The 15,458-nt window shown below is 42.7% G+C and overlaps 1 pseudogene; it reads left to right on the plus strand.

Annotated features, from left to right (window-relative positions):
• Nucleotides 1-11,906: 11,906 nt before the first annotated feature.
• On the plus strand, nucleotides 11,907-12,687 carry LOC124506357 (guanine nucleotide-binding protein-like 1; annotated as a pseudogene).
• The last annotated feature ends 2,771 nt before the right edge of the window (nucleotides 12,688-15,458 follow it).

Below are 15,458 nucleotides of genomic sequence, written 5' to 3' on the forward strand. Positions count from 1 at the left end.
CCAGTAAGACTCTCTTCACATCGGATTTTCCACATTGACCTGGGAGGTACTTAGGTCCCTTCTATAGCCCAAGAGACCTCAGTAAAAGCAACCATCACATAGCAGCAGAATCACAGTGCTGTTCTAGAAGTCAAAAAGCATGCCTTCTGATTCCAGCTCTGTCACTAAAGAGATTTGTCACACTGAGAACAATAATATCTGCATGATGCTTTCACCTTCCACCAACATCCTTTCACATTGATAATTTAATTTTTCTTCCCCCAAACCTTGTGAACTAGAGCAACTGTTCATCTCCTTCAACTCCACTTTCCGCACCGTAAAAGGAAGACAATGTCTGTTCTCACTACTTTGTAAGGCTTTTGTAAAACTCAAATGAGGTATTGTAAGTGAATGCACAGTTGAAGGGCAAAAAATAAGGATTTGCCAGCCAGAGACAGAAATGTCGGCACAGACCAACATATTGATCACTGTTAGACTTACAGAGTCAGGAGCTACGCAAACACAGGTTGTCATATGGATTTCATATTCTTGCTACTCTGGAATAAATAAACTTGAATTAAAAAAACAAAAAACAAAAACCTCAAACCTGGAAGGAGATGCTTCCTTTTCCTGCCAAGCAATTCATGGAGACTGGGGGATTCTGTCCCTCTGTTCCCACTTTATCCATGGGATCCTTTCAAAGGATGGAGAGCACGGCAGGTGGAGGCCTATGTCTCATGTGCGTCTCAGGCATCCTGACTATGTTCACCAGGGCCACGTCCCAGACTGTAGAGCGCAAAGACCACGGCACCTGGTAACGCCTGCGTGTGCAGGAGGCAACGTGAGGGGAGAGAGCAAACGTGGATGAGTTGGAGAAAACAAATCCTGGTGATAAATCTCACATACATTCTTGCTTCATCTCCCAAGGGGCCTTTGTTTGGAACAAAGCTAAAGAGCTGACATGTTTCATGCCAACAAAGGGACTGATCTCTAAGATTCAGAAGGGAGGGTCAAATAGGAACGTGAATAGCCGAGGCATTGAACTCACCCGTGGGTCCCATGGCTCTGCTCAGAGAGAGCAAAGAACACTGTGCCAGGAGTCCGAAGACCTGGGTTAGCATCCCAGGTCTGCCACTGACTAATTCTGGGTAAGTCCAGATCTATGTCTTGCCCATCGCTATATCCCTGGCACTGGCATATCTGCATATACAAGAGGCCCAACAAATGTCTATCCAATCAATGAATGAGCTTCATTAATGTGATAGCTAAGATTTGGGGTTTTTCAATTAAATAAACTAAATCCAAACTCAAGTCCCGTCATTTACTATTGGTTACTCAACTCTCTCTGTGTGCTCATCTGGAAAATAGGGATAATAACCATACGTTCCTGTAGCAGGTGCAGCTGACATTCTGCCCATCCCTCTCCCCACTTCCCCTTGGCACAGCTGAGTTTCCGCTGAAGCTGACAGCTTTCCACCTTAAACACCTGATCTCTTCCGTATCTGCTGGAGGGCTTTCTCTTGCATCAAAAGAGCCTGCTTTCCAGAGACAGAGGCAACTCCAAAATCTAGAGAGTATGTCCCATGCAGAATGTATGGCTCAATGCGCCAGCCTCTCCAGACTCTGGTCAGGCAGTTCTGACATGTGTTCTCCAGCAGGACTGAGGTTCAGAAACCTATTCATAAGCACCCCTTTCATGGGCTTTTCTACAGGTCTTACTTTCCCTTAAAGAAACTCAATTGTGCTTTCCAAATGAGCTACCTGCACCCAATCCTTGTCTCAGAGACTTCTTTTGGGTGTAGTGGGCTGAATTGTGTCCTCTCCAAATTCATATGTTGAAGTCCTAGCGCCCCAGTACCTCAGAATGTGACTATATTTGGAGACAGGGCCTTTCAAGAAGAGATTAAGTTAAAATGAGGTTGTTAGCATGGGCCCTAATCCAGTCTGACTGGTGCCCTTATAAGAGGAAAAGACACACAGAGAAAAGGCCATGTGAAAACACAGTGAGAGCACATCCACGCACAGAAAGTAGGCCTCAGGAGATTCCAAACCTGCTGACACCTCAATCTTGGACTTCCAGCTTCTAGAACTGTGAGAACATAAGCTTCTGTTAAGTGAGCCCCCAGTCTGTGGTATTATGTAATGGCAGCCCTAGAAGACTAATACAAGGGGAAGTCCAAAATAAGAGACCACCTCATGGAGTCATTATGAGGAATAAATAAGAAGACAGGACGTCTAAATTACCTAACACATGACTGGAGTAACTCAACATCTGTCCATTGTTGCTATCGTTACTAGGAGTAGTGGTGATGGTAGGAGCACAGACAGTGGTGTCATCACCATCACCACCTGTAAGACATAATCGCTCTACTCTGCTTCCTCCCAGGGCAGTTGGGGAAGGCAAAGAAGAGAACAGATATTGGGGTGCCCGGGTGGCTCAGGTCATAATCTCGCGGTTGGAGAGTTTGAGCCTCGCATCAGGCTCTCTGCTGTCAGCATGGAGCCCACTTTAGATCCTCTGTCCCCTATTCTCTCTGCCCCTCCCCAACTTGCACTCTCTCTGTCTCTCAAAAATAAATAAATAAACATTTTCCAAAAAAGAAGAGAATAGATATGGAAAGATAAGGGTTTAGCAAGCACTCACTCTTTCCCTGAGCAAACGTGTCAGCACCAACCCCAGGCACAGGCGAGGTGCTGGAACCACAGAGTACTGCTCTATTTGGCCAGGACTGAGGATCCTAATCATGTGTGGCTCTTTATATTCAAATTATTTAAAAGCAAATAAAATTTAAAGTTCACTTTCTCAGTCACATTTCAAGTGCTCAAGAGCCACATGTGTCTGGTGGCTACTGCATTAGAAAGCAGAAAAAACATTCCCAGCATCAAAGGAAGTTCTATTGGATAGCCCTAGTAGAGAGGAAAAAATAAACTCCTACTCTGAATGACTCAATCAATTACAAATGCCATCCAATAATGATGATGTTTCTGGAAAATATACTCCAAAGTCCTTGCCGTGGGAGGTCAGTCTTTGCTTCCGAAGGGCAGTACAGTGATTCCAGACATCCAGGTTTTGAGAATAGGCTGCTCCTATTCGAATCGCTGCCAATAACAGCAAGGACATTCTTTCATTCATATAACGCCATTGGATGCCTACTCTGTTTAAGTCACAATGATGGACAGCAGGGCGCATTAATATGGAAAAGCCACAGGTTCCAGTCCTCAGAAACTCACACTTGAGGTAGAGGGATAATAGGTATACACAGACAGCCACAATTTATAAAAGATTGAAAGTAACATCACATGAGAAGTGACTGTCCTCGGGGAAGCTAGCATGGCTGAGCACTTAACATGTGCCAGAATGGCGCCGAAGAGTTTCACAAACATGCTCTCACTGCATTTGAATAGTCACCATGGTAGTTATGCACTGTTATTATCTTTATTTTACAGAAAAAGAAAATGAGGCACTTTGTTAATCTTTTTAAGGACCAATCCCAGGGTCACACAGCTTATAGGTAGTGAACCCAAGCAGCCAGACCCAGGGCTAATCCTCTAAATCCCTAATAGTTAGGATGCCACCAATGTGGCTCATAGTGGAACATGAGCAAGACTGAAATCATGGGAAGACCCATTTGGAAAAACAAAAGTTTATGCCCCCTCTCCTACAAATTTGTCTTAGTTAGGGTTTCCTCCAAAGCAGAGTGAGAGCCAAGGGCTAGGGTGCAAGTGTTTTATTTGGCAGATGATCTCGTGAAGCAAGAGTGAGGGAGGTAGAAAAACAGGATAGTGAAGGAGGAAAAACCAGTGTCATGGTGTATCACTGAGGTCACTGTCCTGAGCAACTGGGACTCTCTTCCACACCTACAGGGTATCTCTCACAGTTGTCCATTTAAACACAGGAGACTTTATCTGCCAACGTATATCCACCAGCTCCCAGACCTCATTGGCTAGTGTCAGTCCTCCTAACACCCCAAGAACATTAACATTACCCTTCTTCTAGTTTGCACTGCATGACAATGCAAACCCTGGTGACCTGAGAGCAGACCCAAGGCAGAATGCAGGAAGACACATCATACTTTGCAGGAAAGACATGCATACTGCATATCATGGAGTGAGTCTAAAATTTCCCAGGCACCTGCCGATGATTCAGAGGGAGAGGAGGGGATTGGACACAGGTGTCAGAGGTATCTACTGTATCATTCTAATTTCTCCCCTTTGGACTTACTCAATTGATTTTCCAAGCACATATTTGTGGCCAAGACATTTGAGATGCCCTGGCCAAGAGGACAGCAGTTTTGCCCTCATGGAGCTTACAGTCCAGTAGAAACTTATTTCTGACCAATTTTCAAACCAGAATCTCCCCAATGTCCACCAAAGTGCTGGGACCTACGCTCGAGATCCATCCACTGCTGTACAAACTACTGAGTTCCTTTTCTGGTTACACAACCGCTTTCCCAGGAACTGGCTGTGTCCCAGCAGCTACTAAGCATTTTCCTCCCAAACTTTAGTTGGCAGAATTTCATTACTTTAACCTCATTTCAGCTACCAAAAAACATCATGAGCTTCTCCACTGGGCCCAAAACATTACTCAGAAAGAAATGAACATGAGAGAGAGAGGGGAACACACACAGAAGCAATATCATTACGATCGTCTGTTCCTGAGCCAGGATGCCTACATTGTCATTTCATCTTTGTGCACATTTACCCAAGGCCCTTCAGTTCCATTCTGAGTTCCAAAGTTTGAAGTTTTCTTGAGGGAAGAAGAAGGAAGATGAGAAAATCTACTTCATTAAAGTCTCAGGTTTTCACTTGAAGTTCGGCAACTTCCTTGTTATCCCTGAACTCCAGGGGAGGGATTTCTCGGCGAAATATTTTTTTTTTAAGAGAAGGAGGGGAGGAGACTAAAATCATGAAAATTAAAGCATTACATTAGAATCCAACTTCCGCTGAGGCAGAGCAACTCTAAAATCTCTTTCCAAAGGGAGCTGTGACTTGAAGCCTTCTGCAATAGGCGATTCGTGACCACTGAAACACAAGGATATATGAGGTACAGTCTCCCTCAAAGATCTGATGAAAGACTAATGAATTTGGTCACATCAATACTCAAGAATTTCTGATCCTCATTATATTGATTTCTATAGTATGGCTCTGATAATTCCCCATTGGTCAGCTTCCACTCCTACTACCACACCATTAGTTTGGTTAAATCCATAATTCAGAGATTTGTGCAAAAGAGATCAAAGTTTGTAGATTAGATATATATCCCATCAGCTTATTTTGTTCCATTGTTAAAACTGCCAGTCTTTGACATTACCTTACAATGTAGGCCACTGATCAGAATGGAGGTGGATGGATCAGGAAAACCAGTCCTCAGTATAGCCAAAACATATGTCTCACCATGGCAAGGTCAGGAGCATCTCACACTGTCATCTTCACAGGTGTAAATGATGGTTATCTGTCTGGGTCTATCTGGGTGGGACCCAGCAAGAGCCTACATTAAGTCTGGAAACCTCTTTTCCAATCACAAGGACAAAACTTGCCACAAGACAAAAACTTGTAAAAAGCCTATAGCCACATCCATAAGGGCCGCCTGGTTTTTGGTTAGTGGATGTCGTTGGCAACCTTTAGATGGCTCTTCAACTCAAAGAACATTCCAATCTTTTTTTCCCATTACATCTCACTTGGAATCTAGCCCTATGTGTTTTCCTGTCATCACCAAACCATTTCTCATGGCAGAAATAACTGTTCCTCAGAAGTTCCACGAAAGAGCAGTAAATCTATATCCTCCTGACTATTCTTAAGATATGTCACCTATGAGGTTAAACAGAGCGAAAAGTTAGCCAAAATCACATAGTGTCATAAATGCAATAAGAAAAAGAAATGCAATAGAAGCATTAGAAAACAGTGCTTCTATTTCTAATACAGTGCTTGTATTAGAAAACAATGATAGTTCACTGTTTGCAGATGATATGATGACTGAACTGGAAAATCTAAGAGAGTTTTAGGATTCAGAAGTAGCTCCATCAAAGTAGTCAAAAGGAATATCAGCACTTAAAAATCAGTGGTTTTGGGGGGCACCTGGGTGGCTCAGTTCATTAAGCATCCAATTCTTGATTTCCACTCAGGTCATGATTTCATGATTCACAGTATAGAGCTCTGTGCTGGTGTTGCGGAGCCTACTTGGGATTCTCTTTTTCCCTCTCTTTCTGCCCCCCCCCCCCCCGCTTTCACTAAACAAACAAATATTTAAAAAAAAATCAGTAGCTTTCCTGCACACCAAAGCTATCCCATCACAAAATATAATGGAACAATAGATTCTGTTTACAATAGAAATATAATTATGAAACTAGCTAAGAATAATGCCCACAAAAATTTCCAAAACTTCATGAAGAAAATAAAAACTTAAAGGTACAAAATAAGACTTAATTAAAGGCCCGGAAATTCTATCGCAAGGTATTTGTCTTAGAGCAAATAAGTATCTGTGTACAACAACTCATGTTTTACATTGTTCTTTGCAATACAGAAAAAATTAAAAACAACCTAAATCTTCATTAGGAGATGATTAATTAAATAAACTATGGAACAACAGTACTAAGAAAAAGATTGAGTACTAACAGAAAAATCTATAAGATTTTTATGATAGCTAAGGAGAAAAAGTAAGCTGTAAGATAGTAAATACAGAACAATCTCATTTACTAAATAGAATATGTACAAAACACAAAGGTATATTTTTCTTTATGAATATATAGAATGTTTGGTATATACATATAGAGTATTATATATAACAATATATACAATGAGACTTTTATCTATTTTCTTGAATAGTTCCACAATTAAGATCAAATTTATACATTGCTTACTAAAAATAATGTATTTTCAAAAGGCAAAGAAAGACAAGAAAGACTGAGTGTAGCTTTGTACTCCTTTGGTGTCTGCTCAGGTCCCCCTTTCCCATTTTTCTCCTGGTCAGTACCCCACAAGGGCTGAGTCCTACAATGCAGAAAATGCAATACCATGGAGCATGGAATCTTCTTCCTGAATGGTTTCTGGGGGGCCAGTTGACCGAATCTACAAGTTCCTGAACTGTAGATGAACTGAATCTCAACCAAAGGAAAATGGGAGTCAGGAGACTGGGAAAGAATTTCCCTGAGAGGCCAAAACCTTCCCAATGCCAGATGTTGATCAGCCTTTTCCCCTGCTTGGGATGCCCTCTTTTCCACATAGGTAACAACCCTAAATACTTCTTGAGCACTTACTCTGTACAAAACATTGTGCCAGGGGCCTTGGAGGACCCAAAGAGTCAGTAGAGCCATAGTCTTTGTCCTCATGGCATCTACTACTACCATAGCAATCCTGTTGGAGAGAACAGGCAGAGTGGAAGTCCAAAAAAGCAAGAGTTAACCAAGACATGAGATCAGGAAATAGGAGGGGCACCTGGATGGCTCAGTCGGTTAGGTGTCCGACTTCGGCTCAGGTCATGATCTCATGGTCCATGAGTTCAAGCCCTGCATCGAGCTCTGTGCTCACAGCTCAGAGCCTGGAGCCTGCTTCAGATTCTGTGTCACCCTCTCTCTCTGCCCCTCTTCCCCTCGTGCTCTGACTCTCTCACACAAAAATAAGTAAATATTTTTTTAAAAGTCGGGAAATAGGAGAAGTGATGGGGCAGAGGAGGACCAATCACTCTCACCTATGCTCTCAGGTCTAATCACAGAACCTTCTCAGCTTACCCCATCTGAACTCCTGCCACTTATTACAAAGCCCCCTAATTCCTATTTTCCTTTTTAATAGGAAGAACCAAATTTTCTAATGCCAGGCACAGTGCTCTGCACTTACTTGCATTATCCCACTCAATATTCACAATAGTGAGGTGCAATTATTTCCCCCACGTCACAAATACGGCAACTGAGGCAAGAACAATTAGGTTACCCACCCAAAGTCACAACGCTTCATGGGCTTAGAAAGGATCGACTTCTCCTTATATGGATAGACTATCATAGTCTCAGGGAAACCAAGAGAGGGACAGCCTAAGGGAGGCCTCCAATGGCAAAGAAAAAAATCCTTGGGAAAGAACAGAAATTGCTGCTGGTCCTGAAAAAAAGGAGACCCAACGAACCAATGACTTGCTATTTCTAGGTATTTAAAGTTGCCCAGCTGTCATAGCAACAAGTGCAGTGTGAGTGCTTACGCTCCCTCCCAGGAAAAATATTTATGACTCTACTAAAGACACATGCTCAGTGCCTCATGTAAACAGTGACAGGCATTTTGCTGTCTTCCTGAGAAAATACATCTCTGTTTTCCTTGTCATTTTAAGTGCACAATTCCCATTTATTCCTCTCTTGGGGCAGGGAGAAGAGGGGATGAGAAGGAGGACAGAGTTGAGTTTCTGGGGACCGTTCTGGTTTAGAGTTTGAAGACACTACTCCAGCAAAGCTCAGAATTACACTGAGTATTTCCCCCCTTGGTCTTCTCTCCCTCCCACTTTGCTCTTCCTCACGTGTCACTCTACTGTGACCACAATTCTAAGTACTTTTGTTCACCAAATGACTGCGGTGTAGACTGTAATGGTTCACTCTACTGAGCACTGGGAAAGTGCACAATCTGTGTGTGTGTGTGTGTGTGTGTGTGTGTGTGTGTGTGTGTGTAGGCAGGCAGTGGGGGGAGCTGTCTAGAGCTGGAGTCCCTAGAATTCCACCTTGCAGCAGAAAAGTATTCTAGGGCAATCAGCTCAAAAAAAATTGGCTTTATTGCAAGCTGTTGGAATTCTGGATCTGAGCACCTGAAATGGGAAATAACACATGGAATGGAAAACAGAGGGGAAAATTGTTGGCTGAGTTTGGCATTGCAGATGAAGTAAAGGAACTGGAGTTGTGTCTCAAGGGACAGGGAAAAGGACAGCACACACTGACCTGGAATGAGCAAGGCTTAGAGGCAGTAGACGGGGAGCCAAAGGTCAACTCAAATTGAAGCCCTGGTCAGACCAGCCCATCAGCATGTGAAGCATGTTTTCCAAGGAACTTTGTACAGGGGGCTGACTTTTGTCTGGAGATCATCATCAAATCCGTGTAAGGTGAAGAGACAGATCCTCAGCAGCCAAGACCATCTCCGTCAATCAAGCCTCACTCAGGTCCCAGGAGGAAAAGGCCAAGGGAAGATATTGGCTCTCTGAGATTAGAACAAGTGCCAGAAATGCATTTGCTCCATGGTGGTCTCCTGCTAATTTTGCCAGCCTATACTCTGTTCCCTCTTATTCTGGCAACTCACCTTGGTTTTTGCTGAGCAAACATAAGCCTGCATGTGCACACATGCGCATGTGTGTGAGCATGTGTGCATGTGCAGACACGCACGCACACACACACACACACACTTAGTTCATTTCAAGTTCAGCTTGACCTCGTCCTCAGCTCCAAGGATGAGCATGGACTCAGGTCTGACCAATCAGACACTATTTTCCACTGGTTATGGGGACTGATTAAAAAATGAGCACAGGATGGATATCCCATTTGACTCCTGAGTCCACTCTCCATCCCTCTGCACCCTGCTTTGTGCAAGAAAGAAGGAGATGGGGTGCCTGGGTGGCTCAGTCAGTTAAGCATCCAGTTTCAGCTCAGGTCATGATCTTACGGTTCATGAGTTCAAGCCCCGTGTCTTGCTCTGTGCTGACAGCTCAGAGCCTGGAACCTGCTTCCGATTCTGTGTCTCCCTCTCTCTGCCCCTCTCCTGCTCATGCTCGCTCGCTCTCTCTCTCTCTCTCTCTCTCTCAAAAATAAATAAACCTTAAAAAAATTAATTTAAAAAAGAAAAATAAAGAAAGAAGGAGGAGGAAGGAGTTCAAGAGTAAGCTATGTATTCACCTGGGTTCACTGCAACTGTTAACCAAAGGTCATAACTCCTGGCAGACAGCCCTTTCTGTTTTCAAGCCTAGGAATAATAATAAGACCTCAGTGTTATGACCCCAGAGTTCCCTGTAGTTTCCCTACACACTGCCCATAGTTTGAGAATAGTCCTTTCATTCAACTCTCCTCAAATCATCCCATTCCTATTTCCTGGTGAGACCCTGACTGACATAGCCGTAACTGGCAAGCAGAAACAAGAGACTGCTCAAGACTTTGGGTGAGACTATTGGGAAAAGGATTTTATACTAAGGGTCTAATGCAAGCTAAAGCTGGTGTGGGGAAAGCTGCCTAAGGATGCAGCCAATGTGGAGGAGAACTGAGCCAGGAGGCAGGGAGAAGAGGAGAGGGACTCGTTCTGACACAATTCTTTGAACACCTGGATCCAGTTGTGTGTGAAGACTGTCTATTCCCTGGACTTTCCATTACACCAGACTATTTTTGCTTAAGCAACTTCGAGCGCATTCTTTCACATGCAAATAAAAGAGTCATGACTTATCCATTATCCTCACATCTACTGTGTGGTCCAACCTGGATTGATGGGCACAGTTATCTTCAACATAGGATAAGTGACTGTGATTGTACTTGTACTCAGACGTCCTTGGAGAGGCATAAGCAGGCCAACGGGAAAGACAGGAAGAGACATAAAAGCTGTCAGCACCCCATGGTTCCTAGAAATGGAACCTGGATGTCAGCACATTATAGAGTTCAACTGCTTCCTATTACAGAAGAGGTAAGCAAGGTCAAGAGGCACGACATGACGCAGCCAGAACTGGAACTGGGACTTCTGCCACCCCGAGCCACGGAGAGTGGAAACTATTTTTCTCTGAGCCCAAATGTCAAACATGAACAACTCACATGCGAAAGCATTTGCGGTTTGGAGCCACCACAAGAGTTAAACCTTTGTCCTTGAAACTTCTAAAAAGCTCAATTTTTCAGAGACAGGTTGGCCCCATATTTCCAGAGTTGGAGGCATCTGGAGGAGGGAGACGGATTCCAACATCAAAAAATCTGGTATTGGTTTCCCAGGCTGCGTGGCTTCCAGTGTGCAGGGGGCTTTCAAGAGGCTAGGAGTATGTCAGGAGACACAGCCACACACAATCTAATTTCATCTTGATGGCTCTCACACTGCCGCTGCTACAAACAGTTCAAAGAAGGGGGAAAGAAGTTTATCGTTCTACTTTTGTTTTTACCAACCGGACATGTAAAAATAAACAAGAGCTGCTTGCTAAGGTGAAATGTTAGTTAAAACCACATGGAATATGGATTGAAATGTCACAAAGTTTTGCTTTTTTTCCTGTAGAGCATTCTAACTAGGTGAACCCCAAATCACATTTGTCAATCTCTATTTAAAACTGGAAAAGGCTTTCAGGGCCAAATATTAGAATTTTCTGGATTGGAGGCTGTAGTTCTACAGCCTCTGAAGAAATGTACACGAACACACGGAAAAAAAAATCATATTAAGCATTCACAAAATTCAACACTAATATATGTTTAGAAAAGAATTCCAGCAACATTGGAATAAGAGTCTTCTTAGATGTGATAAAGCTAGTCTCCCAAAGTCCTATATCAAATACCATTCTTAATGGTTAAATATTAAAAATATTTGCATTAAGGCTATGAAATATAAAAAGAGACCCATTACTATGGCTTTTGTGTCACATTGCTTTTCAGAGCCTAACTAAAATAATAAGACAAGGGAAAAAGGACAAAGAGTGAGAAGAACGTGGCAGAACTATTATAATTTACGGTCGATGTGTTCATCCTCAAAAAAATCCAAGGGAAAAATGGTGACATTACTATAACTAATGATAGAGTAGTCTTTAACACTGGCAATAGCAAAATTATTATTTAAAAACTGATAAAAAATCAAGGTAACTATATGAGTATGTGGTCATCTGCACAATGTGTGGGTCTGCTGCCGATACTCCCTCTTACTAGCTCTGGGTAACTGGACACAATACTTAAATTCCCCAGTTGCCTCATCTGTAAAACAATTTTTAAAATATTGGGCTCATATATTTGGGACTTCCTCAACTTACCGTCCCAACCCGGGAGCGCTGCAAAGACGGAGTGGTGACCATTGGCTGTATGGGTTTCCCAAATGTGGGAAAATCCTCACTGATCAACAGGCTGGTGGGGCGGTAGGTCGTGAGTGTCTCCAGAAGCCCCGGCCATACCCGATACTTTCAGACCTACTTTCTCACCCCCTCTGTGAAGCTCTGTGACTGACTGCCCTGGACTCATATTCCCCTCCCTCTGCCCAGGCAGTTGCAGCTGTTGGCGGGGATCTACCCCATCGCCCAAATCCAGGAGCCATACACCGCAGTGGGCTATCTGGCCTCTCGAATCCCTGTGCAGGTCCTGCTTCACCTGTGCCACCCAGAGGCCAAGGATCCCTCAGCAGAACATCCCTGGTGTGCCTGGGACATCTGTGAAGCCCGGGCAGAGAAACGTGGTTATATGATAGCCAAGGCAGCCCGGAATAATGTGTACAGAGCAGCCAATAGCCTCCTGCAGCTGGCACTATATGGCCGCCTCAGCCTGTGTTTTCAGCCGCCAGGCTACAGTGAACAGAAAGGCAACTGGGAGTCCCATCTGGAGACCACAGAGCTGGTGGTTTTGCAGGGCAGGGTGGGGCCAGCAGGTGACGAGGAGGAGGAAGAAGAAGAGCTGAGCAGCTCCTGTGAGGAGGAGGGACAGGAGGACCGAGATGTGGATGAGGAGGGGGAAGGGGATGAGGACACCCCAACTTCAGCTCCAGGGTCCAGCCTGGCTGCCCGAAACCCTTAACGACCTACTGGGTGAGGACGAGTGCTGAGTCCTTGCCCTGTGCCATCTGCTCCATCCAGTATCTCTGCTTTTGGACTGACCTGAGGGTACCTCCCCTCTGCCATCCCAATTGTGAATAAAGATTGTCTACATTGTAAAAAAAAAAAACAAAAAACAAAACAAAAAAAAAAAAACCTATGGCACTAGCATGAAGTCTGAAATGCAGTAACTGTTCAATATTAGATGCCTTCTCCTTGAAGATGATTGGTCATATGGCTCTTCGTTATATGCAGAGAGCTAAATAGATGCATTGAATCATTGAAGAAGACATTCTGTTCAACTAACACAGGAACTCCCCATCTCATCCTCAATTAAAACCACAACCCAAGTGCTACCAAGGAAGAAGAAAGAAATGTAAGTCATTTGTGGTTTTGTTCAACAGCCAAAGTGGGCAAAACATCAAAGACCCCTCAGGCTCTCTATTTCGTGTCACTCTGATGGCAATGTAGTAACTTCTCTTGGAAAGGCCTTACCTACCAAGCAAGGAAGATATTTTTTTTGTGCTCTCTATATTTGTTCCATGGTATTTGAAGTTCTGTGCAAAACCTGTGGAGGAATTTTTCAGCGGCCTATGAAATGAGGGTGGCTTTAACAAGACAACTGAAAATTTGAATAAACGTTTAATTATCTACAAAATTTAATATTATGCCACTTTTTTCATAACTAGATTTCATTAAAAATTTTTCACTTTATGGAAAAACAAATTTTGGCTAGATTTTTCTCACTACACAAGTATGAATACATACTCCGAGGAATTCATACAATTGCTGACTAATTCTAAATTGGATGCGAAGTACCCAAATCACCTTAAAGGCAAAAATGATTCAAACATCCTTTCAAAAATTTTTCAACAGAAAGTGATATCGAATGTTAGATAGGATGCTTTTTAATTGATCTGATACACTGTAAGGAAAGTCAGCTACAAAAGGAAGACCTGGCCTAGGGTTTGGGAAAGAGTTAGAACAGCTGCTAGCAAATCACTTCCCTTAAACTCAAAGAGGTATTAGAAAGATCAAAGAGCATTCTAGGAAATGATGGGCAAAAGGTGCAATACATAACTCAGAGAAATGATACCCCGTACCTCATCCTCTACACCTTTGTTCAGAAACCAGTGGCATTGCCAACTGCATTAATTCTGTGGATTGTGCTATTTTATTTGCTTTACACATGTCTGTCCCACTCACCAAGTAAGACAATAAAATCCCTGAGGTCAGGATTCATAACCACTGTCTCCTTTTATCTCACCTTGGGACATGTAGCAATCATTCAGTATTTACTTCCAAAAACTGAGAATTAAAAGAAGCAAGCACTTTCGAACACATCTTAAAAAAAAAAAAAAATCCTTCCAAGATTGTTACTAACAACATATGAAAAGAATCTGAAACTTTGAATTGTAAAACGTGGCTGTGAAATTACATTTTCATGAACATCTATTGTTTCTTTGTTCTGTGCCTGAAAATATGTTTCTCCCTGGGATATTAGCATATAACAAATAAATCCTAAAGTACCTTATTTTCCTGCCCAAATGCAGTACTTAACTCTGGTTGATTTCTTAGCTAAAATTACTTACAGGAAGAAAAACTGCCTAAGTGTCTTTGATTATTATAGAATATCTGAGCCCTCATCAAGCAATGCCAACCGTGCTACACAAAAAAACAAAACACACCTCAAATGGCATTGTACTTAAATATGATGATGCTTCACAGTTTGTTTTTGATGAGGAAAACAAGAATTATTATTACTTATATGGATTCCCACCTAAGGATTAATCTTGCTCTATGGATTTCATAACGATGGCATTTATAGCTGTGCTTTTCATAATGAAGGGAAAATCCAGCATCAAACAAGCAATTTGCAATAGTTTATGCACTCCCCCACCTCTGTGAGAGGAGGAGAGTCAACTATTCCAGCTATGATTTTCTAAGATTTTTGTTTCCTAAAGAGGAATTTACCTGAGCTCCCAGAGGGAAGAGATGTGTGCTCAACAAACCCAAGTCACAATGTCCCGGACCATGACTGCAACTGTAACATTTCTTTTGTTTCATTTATTTGTTTGTTTGTTTGTTTGCCACAAAAACAACTCAAGAATAGTCTCAGGCTTCTGTTGGAGAACAGGAAAGAACCAACTGTATCAGCTGTAGTTCCATCATCCGTCCCCAGCACCAAACCCCACCAAACAACACACACTAAACCAGAATGGAAATGTTTGCAAAAGATGGAGAACTGAGCAGTACCATGAACTGGGTCATTGGCATCTTTGAGGAAACCAGGACAAAAGAAAGAGGGGGTTGTTGTCTTAGCTAAATTATTCCTCCCGAGCTCTGTGCTCCTAAGAATAGCTTCTATTAATCAGTTTCAAATGACCTCCAGAATCTCCCAGCCCAACCTGACACTTGGGACACCTGCAATTCCTGAGGTCAGTGGTGTCCAATCTACTCACCACCACAGGGATTTCTCATTCTCTTCTTCTACCTTGCTCATCCACCAAGATTTCAAAGATTGTGTTCATTAAAAAAAAAAAAAAAAAAGCACTCGTTACATCCAATTAATTAATTTCCACTTCTAATTAAACAGACACAGATAACCACCAAGCAGCATGTCTGAGCAGCATGAGATAAGCAGGGATATCACATTACCATACTGAGTTGGTTTAACTACAGCCCAAAATAAACAATTCTGAGGTCCCTAGCACATGCTATTTCAGGGAGGCTAAAGGTAGTATTCTCACTAGGTTTTCTGAAATACAGAAAATGACTTAGA

This window comes from Lynx rufus, unplaced genomic scaffold (genome assembly GCF_022079265.1).
Source record: "Lynx rufus isolate CCGP_SWC_20201006 ecotype Redwood Valley unplaced genomic scaffold, mLynRuf1.p SCAF_11, whole genome shotgun sequence".
Lineage (NCBI taxonomy): Eukaryota > Metazoa > Chordata > Mammalia > Carnivora > Felidae > Lynx > Lynx rufus.